This window comes from Elgaria multicarinata, chromosome 7 (assembly GCF_023053635.1).
Source record: "Elgaria multicarinata webbii isolate HBS135686 ecotype San Diego chromosome 7, rElgMul1.1.pri, whole genome shotgun sequence".
Classification (NCBI taxonomy): domain Eukaryota; kingdom Metazoa; phylum Chordata; class Lepidosauria; order Squamata; family Anguidae; genus Elgaria; species Elgaria multicarinata.
Window position 1 is genome coordinate 23,214,813 of NC_086177.1, and position 21,847 is coordinate 23,236,659.

Here is a 21,847-nt window from a genome sequence, read left to right on the forward strand (position 1 = left end):
AGCTATCTTTCTGAAACTTCTTGTGCTTATAGAGTCATGGCTGGGGGTCATTTTGAGACTACTCTCAGCTCTCTGCATGGTGCAGTTCTCTTGCTAGAATTTTTTAAAAAACCAGCGGGAAAAATAACTTTTCCGAAGGGTTGAGGGGCAGAGTCAACTCCCGGTCATGATCACATGATCCCAAAGTTGGAGGAGGGGATAGGCAAAATGGGTAACTTGGGATTCTGGGAACTTCTCTTTCTTAGTCTGAATGGACTTTTCCCAGTGTTTTTTTAAAACAGTAGCCCCACCAAATGCACAAACACAACCTGAAATCATATACTAAGCCAATAATAAGAGAGCACTGCTACCCACCCTAACTTTGGGGAACAACTGAAAAGATGTGGTGCAAGGGGATGAGCTCCCCTAGGGCATGCCATGTGGACGTGCCCTCACTCTCTCCTGTACTTGGAGGGCCATCAGAGCCCTCCAAAGAGAGTAACCTGGTGGAGCAATGCCTTTCATGAGTTGAAGTGAGAGCGTTACTTCTTAATACTGGGTCTCAGATCCCTCCAAAGAGAGTAGTGTGGTGAAGCAATGCCTTTCATGAGTGGAACTGAAAGCGTTGCTTCTTAAAAGACTGGTCACTAGGACCAGTCAAATTGGCAGCTGCTTCCCCCTCCCCTGGGCACGTCCCCCTCTTACTGGTAAAAGACAGATATAGCCTTTTTAAAAAAGTTCTTCTTGTTGTTTATTCAGCAACACTGCTGCTTTTAATTCCACCCCTCCTTCGTTTATTTATTTATTTATTTATTTCCATTTTATATGCATTACTGGCTTATCCTTGGCTCACTTCCTTATGCCCCCAGAAATGTCTGCTGCCTGCCTGCCTTCCCTCCATCCTCCCCTGCCCTCCTCGCAGGGATGGTTTGTGTCTGGCTTTGACTCAGGGGAGAAGTCCTTCCTGCGCTCACTTGGAGTTTTGGAAGTTCCAAATCCATTTTTCAAGTGTGGAAGAAGATTCATATTAGGTTGATGATCTCTACTCCCCAATTCATGGCATCTTGGGATTTCCTTTGAAATGGCCCCATTGAGCTGTCTGCAGGTTTAAGCCCCGCCAAAACTCAGGGGATGATGGGATTGCCTTGTACCTTGGCATGATTGTGGGTCTAGATGGCATCTGTGAGTGTGCCCACTTCCCTTTTTTTATCTGTCCAAATGTCAGAGAACAGTCCACGTCTGCAAATGGGGTGCCCCATTTTCATAAATTCCACAAAAATCAGGGGATGATGCAACTTCCTTGAGTCTTGGCGTGCATGTGTATCCCTGGATAAGCTGTCGTGGTGCCGAGTTTGAGGTAACTTTCTAACGTGCAAATTGACAGAGCTATCAAAAGGGGTGTGAATGGGGTGTTGGATTTTCTTAAATTCCCCCAAAATCAGGGGATGATGCGACTGCCTTGAGTCTTGGCGTGCGTGTGTATCCCTGGATAAGCTGTCATGGTGGCGAGTTTGAGGTTTCTAACGTGCAAATTGACGGAGCTATCGAAAGGGGTGTGAATGGGGTGTTGGATTTTCATAAATTCCCCCAAAATCAGGGGATGATGGGACTGCCTTAGTCTTGGCGTGCGTGTGTATACATCCATGAGGTGTCATGGTGCCAAACTTGAGGTTTCTAACTTTAACAGAAAAAAAGTTGTATACTTTTTTAGCTTAATGCAAGCCTATGGGGGGGAAACGGAGCTCCGATCCGGATCTGGAGCTCCGCAGCGGAGTGGAGCGGACATAGGCGGAGCGGGGGCGGAGCGAAGCGGCTCGATCCACAAATCGCGGATCTGGAAGAGAAGCGGAGCGGGGGGGTCCGTGCACACCCCTAACAAATACACAATACAATATGAAAAGCACAACCAGAATAAAAACCACACAGCAAAATTGATATAAAATTAAAATCCAGAGTTAAAAATGTAACATTTAAATTTAAGTTAAAATTAAGTGTTAAAATACTGGGAGAATAAAAAGGTCTTCAGCTGGCAACGAAAGGAGTACAGTGTAGGCGCCAGGCGGACCTCTCTGGGGAGCTCATTCCACAACTGGGGTGCCACAGCGGAGAAAGCCCTCCTCCTAGTAGCCACGTGCCTCACTTCCTTTGGCAGGGGCTCACGGAGAAGGGCCCCTGAAGATGATCTTACGGTCCGGGCAGGTACATATGGGAGGAGGCGTTCCTTCAAATAACCTGGCCCCAAACCTTTAAGGGCTTTAAATGTCAATACCAGCATTCGATGAGGGATATGGAATGGAGCATCCTCCAAGAAGCATGGCTGCCTGGTGCCAATGGAGTAGTTGAGAATGGGGGTTAAATTGCTGGCCGGAAACACTAAAGCTTCCATTTTTTTCTTCCTTCTCTTCTGCTTACCTGTATTTGGTCTCCCCTAGGCTTAGTAATAAGGAAAAAAGTAGATATATGCATATTAGGGGTATACTGCAACATTTTGTTGCTAGGCACCACCGGTCTATTTCTAAATGTGGTTGACTTTAGGTGGACAACCAAGAATAGAAATTGAACATAGAGACACCCTGTGGGGTTAAACTTTAACAGTTAAAGTGAGACCTACTTCCCAGTAGGGATGGTCCAAGCATCCAGTTGGGGCTTGAAGCTCAGCAATTTCTCACAGCTTGCCCCTGCCCCCAGATTTCAGTCCATGGATCCCCATGTTTTTCTGACTTGGCACATGCCAAGCAAGGCAGGTACTCAGCCACCCACTCCCTCGCCAAGCCACCATTTTGTGTAAAAATGGCAGCTTGGCCTTTTTCATAAAGGGCCATTTACGCAAATGGTGACCATAAAGTGGCCATTTACACAACATTACAGGCATAAATGGACTATTCACTTGGTGCAACGTGGACTGCCTGGTGGCTCACCATATGTGGTGAGCAGGGTCAGGTGGCCAGTGGTCTGGCGTGTGGGGTGAGCGACAGTGAGTTTGCCCATCTTTACTCTCCAGCCTCCAGATGGATGCCTAGATATCATGTGCCAAGTGAACCCCTCTTAGATATCATGTGCCAAGTGAACCCCTCATGTGCCAAGTGAACCCCTTTCATAGAACCCCTCTTAGATACTGTAAGCAATGTATGTGCCTGTCAAGATTTGGCTAAAATAGGAGGGAGTCAATCAGTGAGGCTTCTTGATTGCATAAATGCACCATATTTTTTCCCCATAATTTGTGCACTGAGATCATAGCCACAGGGCCATGCAACCTAGCCCCACCCCACCCCATGGACACAGCAGTCTTGTTCCCCATCATTGACATGTTCAGCCAGCATGTGAAGAAACTCTGTGCACATACTGATTTATGTGAACAGAGCTTGACGGGATTCTGGTAGGCCAGGGTTGTCCCCCACCCCTGCACATGTAAGTCCATACATAAGCATAAACTTCACCCACAGCTGAATGTGCCCATGCCTGGAAGTGTCTTCTCTGTGCAATAGGAGCAGAGGTAGCCCACATGGCCCCACGGCTTCCTTCACCCATTCTTTCAATGACTCGGTTTGTACAATTAATGGCACCCACGATGGCTTAAACATGTGTCAGCTGTCATCGTGAATATTCAAGCTGTGGCTTGTTGTGATGCTTATTGTGATGTGCAGGTGCAGGCACGGTTGCTTGCTACCATGGGTAACAAGTAGGGATGTGCTCCGCTCCGATTAGGAGCGTAGAAGCAGTAGCGGATTGGCCTGCTCCGCCTTACCCAGAGGCGGAGTAGGAGCGGACCGCGGACCCCCTAGAAGCAAGGCGAAGAGAAGCGACCATTTTTCGGAGCTCCGAGTTCAGGCGGAGCGCTCCGGTCGCCATCTTGAAAACATTTCGCCATAGGATTGCATTGCGGCAAATAATCGCGCATAACTACGTTGTTTTTGAAGCTATCGTTCTGGAAATTCTTGTGCACAGAGAGTCGTGGATGGGGGTCATTTTGAGACCACTCTCACCTCTCTGCGTGCTGTGGTTCACGTGCAATATTTTTTTAAAAATCGGGTCAACCGCGCGGCTCAAACTGCGTTTCGGCTTTTCGCCCATAGGATTGCATTGAGGGAAAGAATCGGGGATAACTGGGGGGGGTTTAAGCTATCGTTCTGAAAATTCTTGTGCACAGAGAGTCGTGGATGGGGGTCATTTTGAGACCACTCTCAACTTTCTGCGTGCTGTGGTTCACGTGCAATATTTTTTTAAAAATCGGGGTTTGGGTTTTTTTTATTTATTTTTTTATTTTTTTGGAAGCGATGACAGGCACATTCAACTCCCAATCCTGATGAGAATTGATCTCCTCAGAAAGCATCCTCCTCCAATCCCAGCGTTGGAGGGGGGACTAAGGCAGACCCACCCTGAGAACTTTCTGTTTTGTGTCTCTTTGTGGGTTGGCGTTCGTGGAGGGAACACTTAGTTAGTTAGTGCTCCTGCTTTGGACTTTGGAGATAGATTAGGATAGGTTTAGTTTGGCGCGTGTGTGTGTTTGTTTGCTTCTTTCTGACTTGTAGCTTAGTTTGCCCTGTGTTTTCCCCTTACTTTGATTTAATATAAACTTTATTTTTGAATTTTGGAGTGTGTGGTTGGGTTGGTTGCCCCCCCCTTCCCTGTATTATAGCCTGACTGTTCTGCTTTTGTGAAAGCTTTCTTTTGAAAGCATACACACACTTTTTGTCCCATTTCCCTACATTTATATTCTTAAACATATTTTATTATATTCTTTCACATAGTCCATTAGTATATATTCTCATACATATTATATTAGTATTCATATTTTGTTCTTCTTATAGTAGTGGTTGGTTCTTTTTCCCCCTCCCCTCTCTTAAATCCTGATTGTGTTTCCTTCTATCTTCTATATACCAAATATACCAAAAAAATTGGATTCTCTTTTTCTTCTCTGTGTAACTTCGACGGAGTGGGCTGCTTTTGTCAAGTTCAACAGGCAGCCACAGATTGAGCATTTTGGGGAAAGCATACGCACACCATTTCCCTATTCTTAAACATATTATTATTATATTCTTTGACATAGTCTTAGTAGTCTATTAGTATACATTCTCATACATATTAGTAGTAGTATTCATATTTTGTTCTTCTTATAGTAGTGGTTGGTTCTTTTCCCCCCTCCCCTCTCTTAAATCCTGATTGTGTTTCCTTCTATCTTCTATATACCAAATATACCAAAAAAATTGGATTCTCTTTTTCTTCTCTGTGTAACTTGGACAGAGTGGGCTGCTTTTGTCAAGTTCAACAGGCAGCCACAGATTGAGCATTTTGGGGAAAGCATACGCACACCATTTCCCTATTCTTAAACATATTATATTATATTCTTTGACATAGTCTTAGTAGTCTATTAGTATACATTCTCATACATATTAGTAGTAGTAGTATTCATATTTTGTTCTTGTTATAGTAGTGGTTGTCCCATTTCTTGTCCCATTTCCCTACATTTATTAGTAATATTCTTAAACATATTATTATATTCTTGTAGATATTCTTAGTAGTAGATATATATATATATATTAGTATATCTCATACATATTAGTAGTAGTATATTTTATTGTTCTTGTCCCATTTCCCTACATTTAAACATATTATATCTTCTTATACATATTCTTAGTAGTACCTTATACATAGTATTAGTAGTATTAATATTTTGTTAGTCATCATGAAAAGAGGAAGCAGGCGTGCTGAAAGCAGCAAGGCTCAGTCTGCCAGCAGTAAGCAGGCTTCCTCTCCTCCTGTGAAACTCAAACGGGCAACTCCTTGGCTGACTGCTCCAAAACAGAAGCAGGACAAGCAGCAGGCAGAGCCACTCTCTTCTGCAACTTGTGCCCGGCGTTCTCTTTTTGAGGGTGGGAATGGGAAAAGTGCCCGTTTGCAAGAGGCACGTGGCAGCAGTGCCATTAGAGGAGGAGGAGTATCCCCAACTCCTTCATTCTCCTTTCAGCCCACGAGCCCGATGATGGACCTAGACGAGGTCCTCAGCACAGTGGAGGGGGGGAGGAGGAGGAGGAGGCGGTGGGCCTCCAGGATGTGGGGGCTGAGGAGGAGCAGCAGCAGGCCGAGGCTCTCTCCCCAGTCTCATCCCACACCCCTGTTTCTGTGGCAACACCAGAGAGCTCAGGCGGGCAATTGGTGGTGTCACCACGGAAACGAAAGACAAGCATCGTGTGGGACCACTTTGAGTTGGGAGCGGATCCCCGCTTTGCTGTCTGTCGCCACTGCAAACTCAGCCTAAGCAGGGGTTCATCGACAGGGCATTATGGAACCAGCAGCATGAAGATGCATCTTAAGAGGCAGCACCAGTCGGTCTTGCTGGGGAAAGAGGCGGGCAAGGCGACTGGTTCCAGGGGAAAGCCGAAGGCGGCGGCTGCTGCTGCTGCTGCTGCTGCTGCTGGCACTTCCAGTCTCAGCTCTCCATCTCCCATCCCCACAAGGGTTAGGCAGGCAACCCTGCCGGAAATGGGGTGGGGGAAGTATGGAACCACAAGATGGCGTTTTCCAACGCCCTCCCAGATCACCACGTCAATCGGTGAGATGGTGGCGTTGGACGACCAGCCATTCAGCCTCGTCGACAACGCAGGCTTCAAGAGGCTGATGGCGCTTGTGGTGCCATACTATAAGCTGCCGTGTCGCACCACCCTGAGCAGGCGGGTGGTGCCTTCCCTGTACCGTTCCTGCAGGGAGTTAGTGCTGGGTCGTCTGTGCCAGGCAGAGGCACGGATGGTGCACTTCACCTCGGACATTTGGTCCAGCGAGGGCGGAGTGCACGCTTACCTGTCCCTGACGGCACACTGGTGGGCAGCCGTGGGGCAGGAAGGATCCAGCACTACAGGGACTGGCAAGGAGGGCTACTGCTGGGCCCTCCTCCACACGCAAGTGATGGACCAGTCCCACACGGCAGGGGAGATTACGGAGGCCATGAACCGCATGGTGGATGGGTGGCTAGCTGGGCAGAAGGTCACCCGCGGTTACATGGTCACGGACGGGGGAGCCAACATGGTGAAGGCGGTGCGCGACGGCGGATTCGAGGGCGTCCGCTGCATCGCGCACGTCTTGAACCTGGTGGTGAGGGATGGCCTTGGGATGGGCAGCAGCAAGCCCAACCTCGGTCCCCTGTCCGGGATCCGTAACCTCCTGGAGAGCTGCAGAAAGGTGGCAGGCCATTTCCACCACAGCGTCAAGGGCAGTCGCTTGCTGCGGGAGAAGCAGGAGGAGTTGAATCTCCCGCAGCACAGGCTAGTGCAGGATGTGGTGACACGCTGGAACTCCACCTACCTGATGCTGGAGCGGATGGTGGAGCAACAGCGTGCCATCCACGACTTGTTCAGGGTCAGGGACATGGGCGTCCACCACCTGGGCAAGCAGCAGTGGGACGCCATGTCCCAGCTGGTGGCGGTCCTCAAGCCGTTCCTGAACGCCACCGAGACCCTGAGCAAAAGCTCTGCCCTCCTCAGCCAGGTGATCCCTGTATGCAGGCATCTCCAGAAACAGATGGGCGACTTTCTGGAGTACAGGGATCCCGTCACCGGCAGGCGCTTCGAGCCCGAGGTCCGCGAAGCGGTGACTAGGCTGAGGGACGGCGTGACGCGGAGGCTGGAGCCCATCCAAACCGACAGGGTCCACATGTTGGCAGCCATGTGCGACCCTCGTGTGAAGGATGGGCTTTGTGGGCCAAATAGCAGGCAGCACTGGGTGGAAACGCTGGTGGGCGAAGTGCGGGCGGCATGGGCCAAGAGGGTGGGGCAGAGTGAGGCAGAGGAGCAGGCCACCCCTCCCCGCAGCAGCACCAGCAGCACCAGCAGCAGCCTCACCTGCATCCCTCCCAGCAGCAGCACAGGCGAGGGGTATTGGGAAGAGGCTCTGCACACCGTGTTTGGGCAGAGACCCTCCCCAGCCACCAGCCAGGATGACGCTGCAACCACCGTGCAGCGTTACCTGTCAGAGCCCATCGAGGACTCCTCCATGGACCCCCTGGCCTACTGGTCATCCCGTTTTCAGATTTGGCCGGACCTGGCGCGGGTGGCCATGGATCGACTCAGCTGCCCACCCACCAGTGTTCCAAGCGAGAGGGTGTTCTCTATGGCGGGCGACATAGTGACCCCTCACCGCTCTCGCTTGGAGCCGGACTTGGTGGAGCAGCTGGTCTTTCTGAAGGGCAATCTCCCCCTGCTGGGATACCCCACCCTCAAGCCCTCGTGGGAGTGACAGGCAGGCTCCCTTTAATTCCACCCCTCCTTGGGTTGGCAGGCACACTACAGTTCAGGCAGGCTGGTTTTTTCTCTGTAGGCACTAGGCAGAGTTTGTCACCGTGCGTGTGTGTGACTGAATGTGAGGGCAAAGCACCGCACTTGAGTTCATTTCATTTCTGTGGCGTCCGGTACAGCTTAGTCAACTCATCCGGATAGTTTTCCACCCAGTTCCAAAAGACTCCATTTATTTATTTATTTATTTATTTATTTATTTAATTACATTTATATACCGCCCCACAGCCGAAGCTCTCTGGGCGGTTTACAACCGTTTGTCCATGATTGACTGCACGTTTAGGTGAGGTGCAAGCAGGGGGCAAGGCAATGCCTGGCACCACCACCACCACTAGCCAGGCTGCCTCCCTCCAGCAGTCCACGGGTCGCCCTTTGGAGTGCCCTGGGAGTGGAAGACGTACTCCCTGATCCAGAAGTATGGTTTTTTGAGAAGCAAACAGGCGAGTCCTCGCCTTTGAGAAGCAACCTTTCACTTGAACTCATGGAAGTCATTGACTTCAGCACAGCCACTACATAGAGGCTGTGGACCTCTGGGTGACTCCATCAGTGTGCTGATTTTGAGAAGCAACCTTTCACTGAAACTCATTCACTTCCCCAATTGAGGGTGAGGGAGGTTACACTCCAGCAGTCCACGGGTCGCCCTTTAGATAGCTCGGGGATCAAATGGAGTCCTTGATCTGTGTGCTGATTTTGAGAAGCAACCTTTCACTGAAACTCATTCACTTCCCCAATTGAGGGTGAGGGAGGTTACACTCCAGCAGTCCACGGGTCGCCCTTTAGATAGCTCAGGGATCAAATGGAGTCCTTGATCTGTGTGCTGATTTTGAGAAGCAACCTTTCACTGAAACTCATGGACTTCCCCAATTGCGGCTGGTACTCCAACAGTCCACCGAACGCCCATAGCACAGCCACTTAGTGCATAGGGACAGTTTAAGTTTCCTCCTGAGAAGTGAGCACTCACTTCGACTCATGACAGCCATTGACTTCACCACAGCCACTTTGTGTGGGATGCTGTGGTCCTCCAGGATGTGGGGATAAGTAGCAGTCGCTGGTCGAGCTTCTCTCCCCAGTCTCATATGGAGCAATTTTGAGCTCTCACTTCGACTTCAAGTTCAGACACTTGAGCACAGCCCCTACGGTGGAGGCACAGCTGGCCGTGCCTCTCTCCCCAACCACTGACTGCACAGGGACAGTTTAAGTTTCCTCCTGAGAAGTGAGCACTCACTTCGACTCATGACAGCCGTTGACTTTACCACAGCCACTTCCTGGTGGATACTTTGTTCCACCACGATGTGGGTGAGGAGGATTAGTTGCAGCAGCTGGCCGTGCCTCTCTCCCCAACTACTGACTGCATAGGGACAGTTTAAGTTTCCCCTGAGAAGTGAGCACTCACTTCAACTCATGACAGCCATTGACTTCACCACAGCCACTACTGTGGATGCTGTGGTCCTCCAGGATGTGGGGATAAGTAACAGTCGCTGGTCGAGCTCCTCCCCCTGGTCTCGTCCCACCCCTCTTCCGCTGTAACGCCCTCTTTGAGAAGCAAGCTGTCACTGAAACTCATGAAAGCCATAGACTTCCGAAGCAACCTTTCACTTCAACTCATTGACTTCCCCTTTGAGAAAAAGCTAAGCTCCAGTAATGCACCGTTTTTCCGTGGGACAGCTCTCTTATGAGAAGCTGCACTGCATATGCAGCAGTGCCACGGCTTTGAGAAGCCGAGACCCATCCCAGCCACCGGGAACCGGAGGAAAACTCCAGCAGTCCACGGGTCACCCTTTAGATAGCTCGGGGATCAAATGGAGTCCTTGATCTGTGTGCTGATTTTGAGAAGCAACCTTTCACTGAAACTCATTCACTTCCCCTATGTGCGGGAGGTACTCCAGCAGTCCACCGATCGCCCGTAGCACAGCCACTAGCAAAGCCACTACAGTGGATGCTCTCTTCTCTCTCTCTCCTCAGTCTCATCCTCTTCCTCTTCCCGTTCTGCTGTAACCCGTCTTTGAGAAGCAAGCTTTCACTTAAACTCATCATTCACTTCCCCAACTGAGGGAGGTAAAGTCCAGCAGTCCACGGGTCGCCCTTTGGAGTGCCCTGGGAGTGGAAGACGTACTCCCTGATCCCGAAGTATGGTTTTGAGAAGTAAGCTGTCACTTGAACTCATGAGCCTCTGTGCAAAAGCTGTCCTTGTGTGTGTGGTTGTGAGTGTTACTGCAGCTGCCTGTCTCGCTGCGAAAATGAAACAGGCAAGTCCTCGCCTTTGAGAAGCAACCTTTCACTTAAACTCATGGAAGTCATTGACTTCAGCACAGCCACTACGTACAGGCTGTGGTCCTCTGGGTGACCCGATCAGTGTGCTGATTTTGAGAAGCAACCTTTCACTGAAACTCATTCACTTCCCCAATTGCGTCTGGTACTCCAACAGTCCACCGAACTCCCATAGCACAGCCACTTAGTGCATAGGGACAGTTTAAGTTTCCTCCTGAGAAGCAAGCTGTCACTTCAACTCATGGACTTCCCCTATGTGCGGGTGGTACTCCAGGTGTCCACCGATCGCCCATACCACAGCCACTTTGTGTGTACGGACAGTTTAATTTTCCTGAGAAGTGAGCACTCACTTCAACTCATGGACTTCCCCAATTGCGGCTGGTACTCCAACAGTCCACCGAACACCCATATCACAGCCACTTAGTGCATAGGGACAGTTTAAGTTTAATGAGAAGTGAGCTCTCACTTCGACTCATGACAGCCATTGACTTCACCACAGCCACTTCTCGGTGGATGCTTTGTTCCACCAGGATGTGGGTGAGGAGGATTAGTTGCAGCAGCTGGTCGAGCGTCTCTCCCCAGTCTCGCAATTCAAGTTATCTGAGAAGTGAGCTTTCACTTCGACTCCAAGTTCAGACACTTGAGCACAGCCCCTACGGTCGAGGCGCAGCTGGCCGTGCCTCTCTCCCCAACCACTGTCTGCATAGGGACAGTTTACGTTTCCTCCTGAGAAGTGAGCACTCACTTCGACTCATGACAGCCGTTGACTTTACCACAGCCACTTCCTGGTGGATACTTTGTTCCACCACGATGTGGGTGAGGAGGATTAGTTGCAGCAGCTGGCCGTGCCTCTCTCCCCAACCACTGACTGCACAGGGACAGTTTATGTTTCCTCCTGAGAAGTGAGCACTCACTTCGACTCATGACAGCCATTGACTTCACCACAGCCACTTCTCGGTGGATGCTTTGTTCCACCAGGATGTGGGTGAGGAGGATTAGTTGCAGCAGCTGGCCGAGCGTCTCTCCCCAGTCTCGCAATTCAAGTTATCTGAGAAGTGAGCTTTCACTTCGACTCATGGACTTCCCCTATGTGTGGGAGGTACTCCAGCAGTCGACCGATCGCCCATACCACAGCCACTTAGTGTGTACGGACAGTTTAATTTTCCTGAGAAGTGAGCACTCACTTCAACTCATGACAGCCATTGACTTCACCACAGCCACTACTGCGGATGCTGTGGTCCTCCAGGATGTGGGGATAAGTAGCAGTCGCTGGTCGAGCTTCTCTCCCCGGTCTCGTCCCACCCCTCTTCCGCTGTAACCCTGTCTTTGAGAAGCAAGCTGTCACTTCAACTCATGGACTTCCCCTATGTGCGGGTGGTACTCCAGTAGTCGACCGATCGCCCATAGCACAGCCACTTAGTGCGTAGGGACAGTTTAAGTTTCCTCCTGAGAAGTCAGCACTCACTTCAACTCATGACAGCCATTGACTTCACCACAGCCACTTCTCGGTGGATGCTTTGTTCCACCAGGATGTGGGTGAGGATTAGTAGCAGAAGCTGGTCGAGCTTCTCTCCCCAGTCTCATATGGAGCAATTTTGAGCTCTCACTTCGACTCCAAGTTCAGACACTTGAGCACAGCCCCTACGGTGGAGGCACAGCTGGCCGTGCCTCTCTCCCCAACCACTGACTGCACAGGGACAGTTTAAGTTTCCTCCTGAGAAGTGAGCACTCACTTCAACTCATGACAGCCATTGACTTCACCACAGCCACTACTGTGGATGCTGTGGTCCTCCAGGATGTGGGGATAAGTAACAGTCGCTGGTCGAGCTCCTCTCCCTGGTCTCGTCCCACCCCTCTTCCGCTGTAACGCCCTCTTTGAGAAGCAAGCTGTCACTGAAACTCATGAAAGCCATAGACTTCCGAAGCAACCTTTCACTTCAACTCATTGACTTCCCCTTTGAGAAAAAGCTAAGCTCCAGTAATGCACCGTTTTTCCGTGGGAGAAGCTGCACTGGATATGCAGCAGTGCCACGGCTTTGAGAAGCCGAAACCCATCCCAGCCACCGGGAACCGGAGGAAAACTCCAGCAGTCCACGGGTCACCCTTTAGATAGCTCAGGGATCAAATGGAGTCCTTGATCTGTGTGCTGATTTTGAGAAGCAACCTTTCACTGAAACTCATTCACTTCCCCTATGTGCGGGAGGTACTCCAGCAGTCCACCGATCGCCCGTAGCACAGCCACTAGCAAAGCCACTACAGTGGATGCTCTCTTCTCTCTCTCTCCTCAGTCTCATCCTCTTCCTCTTCCCCTTCTGCTGTAACCCGTCTTTGAGAAGCAAGCTTTCACTTAAACTCATCATTCACTTCCCCAACTGAGGGAGGTAAAGTCCAGCAGTCCACGGGTCGCCCTTTGGAGTGCCCTGGGAGTGGAAGACGTACTCCCTGATCCCGAAGTATGGTTTTGAGAAGTAAGCTGTCACTTGAACTCATGAGCCTCTGTGCAAAAGCTGTCCTTGTGTGTGTGGTTCTGACTGTTACTGCAGCTGCCTGTCTCGCTGCGAAAATGAAACAGGCAAGTCCTCGCCTTTGAGAAGCAACCTTTCACTTAAACTCATGGAAGTCATTGACTTCAGCACAGCCACTACGTACAGGCTGTGGTCCTCTGGGTGACCCGATCAGTGTGCTGATTTTGAGAAGCAACCTTTCACTGAAACTCATTCACTTCCCCAATTGCGGCTGGTACTCCAACAGTCCACCGAACGCCCATAGCACAGCCACTTAGTGCATAGGGACAGTTTAAGTTTAATGAGAAGTGAGCACTCACTTCAACTCATGGACTTCCCCAATTGCGGCTGGTACTCCAGTAGTCCACCAAACTCCCATAGCACAGCCACTTAGTGCATAGGGACAGTTTAAGTTTCCTCCTGAGAAGTGAGCTTTCACTTCGACTCATGACAGCCGTTGACTTTACCACAGCCACTTCCTGGTGGATGCTTTGTTCCACCAGGATGTGGGTGAGGAGGATTAGTTGCAGCAGCTGGCCGTGCCTCTCTCCCCAACCACTGACTGCACAGGGACAGTTTAAGTTTCCTCCTGAGAAGTGAGCACTCACTTCGACTCATGACAGCCATTGACTTCACCACAGCCACTTTGTGTGGGATGCTGTGGTCCTCCAGGATGTGGGGATTAGTAGTAGTCACTGGTCGAGCTTCTCTCCCCGGTCTCGTCCCACCCCTCTTCCGCTGTAACCCTATCTTTGAGAAGCAAGCTGTCACTTCAACTCATGGACTTCCCCTATGTGCGGGTGGTACTCCAGGTGTCCACCGATCGCCCATAGCACAGCCACTTAGTGTGTACGGACAGTTTAATTTTCCTGAGAAGTGAGCACTCACTTCAACTCATGACAGCCATTGACTTCACCACAGCCACTACTGCGGATGCTGTGGTCCTCCAGGATGTGGGTGAGGATTAGTCGCAGCAGCTGGTCCAGCTCCTCTCCCTGGTCTCGTCCCACCCCTCTTCCGCTGTAACGCCCTCTTTGAGAAGCAAGCTGTCACTGAAATTCATGAAAGCCATAGACTTCCGAAGCAACCTTTCACTTCAACTCATTGACTTCCCCTTTGAGAAAAAGCTAAGCTCCAGTAATGCACCGTTTTTCCGTGGGACAGCTCTCTTTCGAGAAGCTGCACTGCATATGCAGCAGTGCCATGGCTTTGAGAAGCCGAGACCCATCCCAGCCACCGGGAACCGGAGGAAAACTCCAGCAGTCCACGGGTCACCCTTTAGATAGCTCGGGGATCAAATGGAGTCCTTGATCTGTGTGCTGATTTTGAGAAGCAACCTTTCACTGAAACTCATTCACTTCCCCAATTGCGGCTGGTACTCCAACAGTCCACCGAACTCCCATAGCACAGCCACTTAGTGCATACTAGGGACAGTTTAAGTTTCCTCCTGAGAAGTGAGCACTCACTTCGACTCATGACAGCCATTGACTTCACCACAGCCACTTTGTGTGGGATGCTGTGGTCCTCCAGGATGTGGGGATTAGTAGTAGTCACTGGTCGAGCTTCTCTCCCCGGTCTCGTCCCACCCCTCTTCCGCTGTAACCCTGTCTTTGAGAAGCAAGCTGTCACTTCAACTCATGGACTTCCCCTCAGAGAAAAAGCTAAGCTCCAGCAGTCCACCGATCTCCCGTAGCACAGCCACTACGTTTCCTGAGAAGTGAGCTCTCACTTCAACTCGTCTTGTAGTGCGCCCGCCGAGTTGAGCACAGCCACTACAGTGGAGGTGCCTGCCCGCCTGCCTGGGAGCCATCCTTGTGAGGTAGCTGGATCTGCTGGGACTGACTCCCCCGCAGATCTATGGCTTACTTGTGCAAGGTACCAGCTTTTCTGGGCCCGCCAACCCATGCCTGCCTGCCTGTCTGCCCGCCTCCCCCGGGGTGCTGCTGTGGTGGGGCATCTGCCAGGACTGACTCCTCGCCTGCTCTGCCCGCCTGGTGCCTGGGAGATGGGCTTTGCGGTTCGTGGCCAGCACCCTCCGGCACGCTTGCTCCCAGTCGTCCTCCTCTGTGCCCCTCAAGGCGTAACTGCTGGCTTAGAAAGAAACAACCAGCCATCTTTGCCTCACTTTGCGCCCACTTATGGGTTGGTTTGCTATGCGTTAGTGCTCAAGCCATCCTTGCGGCACTACAATGCATGCTGCCTGCCTGCTTTCCCTCCCTTCTCCCCTTCTCGCCTTGCAGCGATGGTGTATGTGTCTTGCTTTGACTAAGGGGAGAAGTCCTTCCTGCGCTCACTTAGACTTTATCAAATTCAATAATCCCTTTTTCAAATGTGCCAGAAGATTTAGGGTGATCTCGTGGCATGTTGGGATTGCCTTGGAACTGGCCCCATTGAGCTGTCTGCAATTGCAACTTTAAATCCCTGACATACTGGAGTGTTCAAATTTCAAAAGTTCCCCTAACATCAGGGGATGATGGGATTGCCTTGAAACTTGGTGTCCATGGGGACACATGGGTAAGCTGTCATGGGACCAAAGGATAGGTTTCTAACGTGCAAATTGACGTAGTTGTAGAATGGGACTTGATTTGGGGTGAGTTAAAAAGTTTAAGCCGCGCCAAAAATCAGGGGATGATGGGATTTGCTTGCAACTTGGCGTGCATGTGGACACATGGATAAGCTATCATGGTGCCGAGTTTGAGGTTTCTAACATGCAAATTGATGGAGCTATCCCAAGGGGTGTGAATGGGGTGCCCGATTTTCATAAATTCCCCAAAAATCAGGGGATGATGGGATTGCCTTGAAACTTGGCGTCCATGTGGACACGTGGATAAGCTATCATGGTGCCGACTTTGGGGTTTCAAACATGCAAATTGACGTAGTTGTAGAATGGGACAATTTGGGGTGAGTTAAGCCATGCCAAAAATCAGGGGATGATGGGATTTGCTTGCAACTTGGCGTGCATGTGGACACATGGATAAGCTCTCATGGTGCCGAGTTTGAGGTTTCTAACATGCAAATTGACGGAGCTATCCCAAGGGGTGTGAATGGGGTGCCCGATTTTCATAAATTCCCCAAAAATCAGGGGATGATGGGATTGCCTTGAAACTTGGCGTGCATGTGGACACGTGGATAAGCTATCATGGTGCTGAGTTTGAGGTTTCTAACGTGCAAATTGACGGAGCTATCTAAAGGGGTGTGAATTAGGGTTATGGGTGGTGCGTTAGAGGGTAGAGCCGCGCCAAAAATCAGGGGATGATGGGATTTGCTTGCAACTTGGCGTGCATGTGGACACATGGATAAGCTGCCCTGGTGCCGAGTTTGAGGTTTCTAACATGCAAATTGACGGAGCTATCCCAAGGGGTGTGAATGGGGTGCCCGATTTTCAAAAATTCGCCAAAAATCAGGGGATGATGGGATTGCCTTGAAACTTGGCGTGTGTGTGTATACGCCCATGAGGTGTCATGGTGCCAAACGTGAGGTTTCTAACTTCAACGGAAAAAAAGTTGTTTACTTTTTTAGCTTTCAATGCAACCCTATGGGGGGGCAAAAACGGAGCTCCGGATCCGGATCCGGAGCTCCGAGCGGAGCGGAGCGGAAGTGGGCGGAGCGGGGGCGGAGCGGAGCGACCCGCTCCGGAAAATGGCGGATCTGCAAGTGAAGCGGAGCGGGGGGTCCGTGCACACCCCTAGTAACAAGCCATGCACCCCAGAGTGTGGGGTGATATTTGGATCAGGGTCAGTTGATTGCTATCCCTAGCAACTTTAATTAGTGGGGGGAGGGGGGTAGATATACACACACACACTTTGGCATTATTAAGGGAATAACAAACTTTGAAATAACTTCACCGGTGCTTTCACTCACATCAGGGTCTTGTAAGCTTCTTGCACAACTCGTCATTTTATTCCATGTTTTGTTCTGATAAATCAAAGTATATCGGCAAGCAGCCTGTTAGAGTAAAAATAGAAAACTTTCAGTTCAAAGTCTCCAGAAATAAAAAGGGTGAGAGTTGTAAGGGCGCTCCCACCCAACTTCCTTCCCTCCTCTACCCGTGCCTTCCAGCAGTGAAAAAAAAAAGCCCAACTCTGTTTACACTGTGACTGCTTCATTTACAATTCAATTAGAATGAATGGTACTAGAGGCAAATTACTGTGAACAGCATTTCTGGATTCATTTACAAAGATGCCTACTAAACTTTGAAGGTTCAGTTACCAGGAGTTAGACTCCTACCAGAGAACCCTGGGATGTCTATTGGGGTTATATCCTTTTTAATCAGTGAAGAGTATGCATGAGGTGCTTTGAGCCCATTTATTCATCGCTCCTGAAATGCTTGATGCAAAGGCTTCAGGGCCTACTTCAAAAAGAGGAGGAGTAAAAGTGGGGAGGGGTTCTTTTAAAATATATATTTCTCTGCCATAGAATAAGTTAATGATGTTCAAACCTTCTACTTCTAGGGAACCTTATTCATAGTGACTTCTCTGCTAAGGAACCCCTCTGCATTGTAGAAGGTTGTGAGTGAAGGAGGCAAGAAAATAAAGAGATGATGCAACTGTATGGATTGAAAATTGGGCCACTTTTATTAAATTAGATCTGCAAAGGGGGATCGCTGTACAGCTACTCTACTCTGCCAGCCCTAGCCAATTTCTCCTAGCAATTGGGAGAAAAATTCTTTGCCTGCTGGATGTCGGCACCTCTCAGGATTTCACCTTTTGGGGAAAGGGGACATCCCCTGTCACATCCCCCTGGACTCTAAAACACCAGGTGTGGTAAGAGAGATGGCCCCACAGGTAACCCTTATCCCCCCACTGGGGCTGTAAAACCCTCAGCAGGAGGCCTCAGCATCACTTGTCACCACCAACGATGCCTCAGAATGATCACCATCCCTATCCAGCCAAACATAGCCTGCCCAAACGAGTTAGTATCACCCCATAAACCTTTCCTCCAGCTGGTGGCACTGCTGAACCCCACCAATGCTGGGGCTCAACAGTGTGTCCCTTCTCCCTCCCCTCATACCCACAATGGCCTCCTTGTGGTCAGGCAAGCTGAACGCAAGGTAGGGCATTTCTGATTGGGACACATTCTACATGCATGATTCGTTCCTATAAAATGTTTGTGACAGAACTGTAGGGCCTTTGATAAACTGAGGATACACCCTAGAGCTGAGTGGTAATGCCCCCATATATTGCTCCCCACCTTGCAAGCACTGAGATAGGGGCATTCTATTGCCTGTCAACTTCTGTTGACCCACTTTTCCTTTGGCTCCATTTCCAACTCTCCTTCCTCTCTGTCATAGAGCAAAATGGAAGTCCTATTTACTCCAGCAAGTGGGAGGCAAAGGTAAGGGATGGAACTGGAGAGCCAACAGGTATGATCTATTTATTGTGATGTAGAAAGCTTTACCCTCACATTCCATTTTGTAGGCATTTCCTCAAGGGATCTACATACAGCTCGAATTCCTCTAAAAATGTGCAAGCAACATACTTGTAACACACTTTCATGCATTATCCTTTACGATTCGTAATGATGTGAAGGAAGAAAAATATGGTGTCAGCCCTGGCCCTCCAAAATGCTGATAAGCAGCAGTTATTGCCAACATGACCTGATTTTGTGGTCTCACATTTGCACTTTTCGAAATCCTAGAATTCATTTCATTCACGACAAATTCTGGTCAGGCATCCATTCTTAATCTTTTTTTTTTAAAAAAAAAAAAAAGACAAAGTGTGTGACATGAGCTTTGACATAGGCACTGTGGGAACAGAACATAAATGTCTGGTGTCATTCTATCTTTAATGCTTATTGCCATGTTCGTGTCCCCCAGCTTTATAGTTGAGGTGATTCTAAAATGGTGCCTCTCTGTTGTGTCATGTTAAGATGCAGCCACCACAAAATAGACATAGAGTCTTACGATTCAAATAAAAGAGGCCTTGACAAAACAGGGTGAAACCATGCTGGAGTAACATAGGACTAGTGATGGCTCAGTTCAATTAGAAATTTTCAGTTTTTTAGGGGGGCAGGGTGAAGTTAACCTCTTTTTTCTTCTTTGCATCCTCTCTTTTTGTCAGACTTTCAAAAACAGCTAGCAAACTTTGAGTCTTTTCAAGCCCTATAGTAAGAGCTTTTTAAAAAAGAGAGAGAGAGAGAGCATGTCTAGATGGGGTGATATCTAGGGGATTGTCCTGGGATCGTTCCTGTGCATCCACATGATGCACAGGGGATCCCGGGAGCAGGGAGGGATGATCCTTCCCTTTCCCCAGGATATGGCCCTACCCTTTAATCCTAGTTTTTCCCACGGTCCCGGGATGATCACGAGACCACGGGAGGTGTGGCCAGGTGTCCCTTTTTCGTCCCAGCTCCTCGTGAGTAACCGTGAGGAGCCGGGACCTGGGCACCTCATCAGGGGTGGGGTGGGGGCAGTGTGAGGTGGGTTTTTTTTTTAAAAAAAAAAACTCACTTTTTCGTTTGAGTGTTTGAGCACACATCTTCGCTAAAAAAATAATAATCCAAAATGGCAGGTGTGACGTCCTCCATCCTCCCAGGACGTCGCACACCATGTGTAGACAGAGGGGGAGGATTTTGTGATCATCATATCATGAGATCCTCCCCCTCCCCCCTCCCCCCTTGTCTGGACATGCTGAGAGAGAGAGGGGGGGAATAGACAGCTCCCACACTCCACTTGCACCCTCTATCATTACAATTCAATCTATTTGGTGGGATTAGCCTTACACAGCAGAGTATGTGGGCTTGGAGATATAAAGAATACATGACGAGAGACTGGTATTTATCTTAAAAGACAAACATATTTATTGGGAAAGATACATGGGATAGGAAAGCCTCATTCTGTCTAACTACAATGGAGAAAGGAGTGAGAGCAGCTGTATGGCAGTGCTTTGTTGAAAGAGAGGGGATTGTCGGATGAAGACAGGAAGTGGAAGTGATGATAGTGAAAACAAAGACATGCTTAAAGGACAGTAGAGAGAAGGATCAGGCAGGGACTCCTTGCTACCTAGAACTATTGCACCCTATTGGTGGCCAATAGACATAGCGAGACAATGCTTATTGAAGCCAACTTCTAACACTATTTGCCAGTAGAAGCAAGCTCTTTACATTGGTGTTCTTGAGGCTGTGGATTAGACTGACCTTTATTCTGAACTGAAGAACTGTCCCTCTTTGCTTGTTCTTTTGTGAAGATTGTAAACCCTTCCCTTTTTCCTGATCTTTAGAATTTCACTCAGAGGAATGATGTCAATGGGCTGACGAACACATTTTTATTTATTTTATTTGGCTGTATCTTGTTTCATATTGATTTTATTATGCCCATTTTCATTTCCCTCTGGTGAATGTCTCTTTGAACACTGGTTGGAAAGACAAAGCAGCTTATTTTAAAATTATACTGAGAAATTATATTCTAGATGGGCCTTTGTGTTTTTCATTTGAGTTTCCATAACAATAATTCAGGCAAGACTACTGTAAAGCCCTCTAAGTGGGGCTGACATTAAACATGTTTGGAAACTTTGGCTTGTGCAAAAGAATATGGCTGCCCGAATATGGATGGTTTATGTGACTTAGGTTTCCAGTACATTCCCAAACCCAATTCAAAGTGTTGACTAATATTTAAATTCTTTAGAAGTTTGGATCAATGTTATTGGAAGAACTGCTTTCACATCTAACAGCCTGTCCAAACACTGAGGTCAACCACAGAGGACCTTCTCACTTGCTCACTGCCAAGGGTCATTAGGCTGATGAGTGCAAGTGAGAGGGCCTGTTCAGTAGTGGACCTGTATATTGGAAATGAGCTTTCATTGGAGGTTCATCAGGTCCTTTCTTTTTAAACCTTCAGAAAAGCTCCATTTGTTCTTATTAGGCCTTTTCTTAATTGTATTTTGGGCTTGCCAGTTTTATCGTAATTCCTATTTTATGCACTTTTCCCTTTTTGTGTTGTTTCTTTGTGCTGCCTTGGGAGGGTTCTACCCTTAAAGCTGGCCTAAAATTTTAAGATAAATACAATAAAATAAATAACTTTACAATTGCCTGTGCATCAGACTAAAAAACATATAAAATTGTTTTAGTTTTCCTTTAAAGAACAAAAACTCAATCAAGGAACTGGCAAACTACTTTTGCTACCAATAACATCAATACCAGTAAAATGACCAAACGCAGTCAATAGGATTCACTTTGGAGTAAACATGCACAGACTCAGGCTTTTAGGTCAACAACTATTATTATTATTATTATTATTATTATTATTATTATTATTATTATTTATTGCATTTTTATACCGCCCATTAGCCAAAGCTCCTTGGGCGGTTCACAAAAACTAAAACAATTCAAAGTGTAAAACAAACAGTATAAAAACATGAGATAAAATACACATTAAAACAAATTAAAACATACCATACATGATTAAAACATCCTGAAAACATTCTAAAATTTCACTGGATAGACCTGCCGGAATAGATCAGTCTTTATTGCTTTTTTAAATTCTAAAAGACTGTCAAGTTGACGAATCTCCTCCGGCAGGCCATTCCACAGTCTGGGAGCAGCAGAAGAGAAGGTCCTCTGGGTAACAGTTGTTAATCTAGTTTTTGCCAGCTGAAGTGGATTCTTCCCAGAGGATCTGAGTGTGTGGGGCAGATTGTACGGGAGAAGGCGATCCCGCAGGTAGCCTGGACCCAAACCATGTAGGGCTTTAAAGGTAATAACCAACACTTTGTACTTCGCCCGGAAACTAATCGGCAGCCAGTGAGCCGATTAACTAGTCTTAAAGATGACCTGAGGTTAGACTAGTAACCATACTGGTCTAACATTATTCCAGAAAAA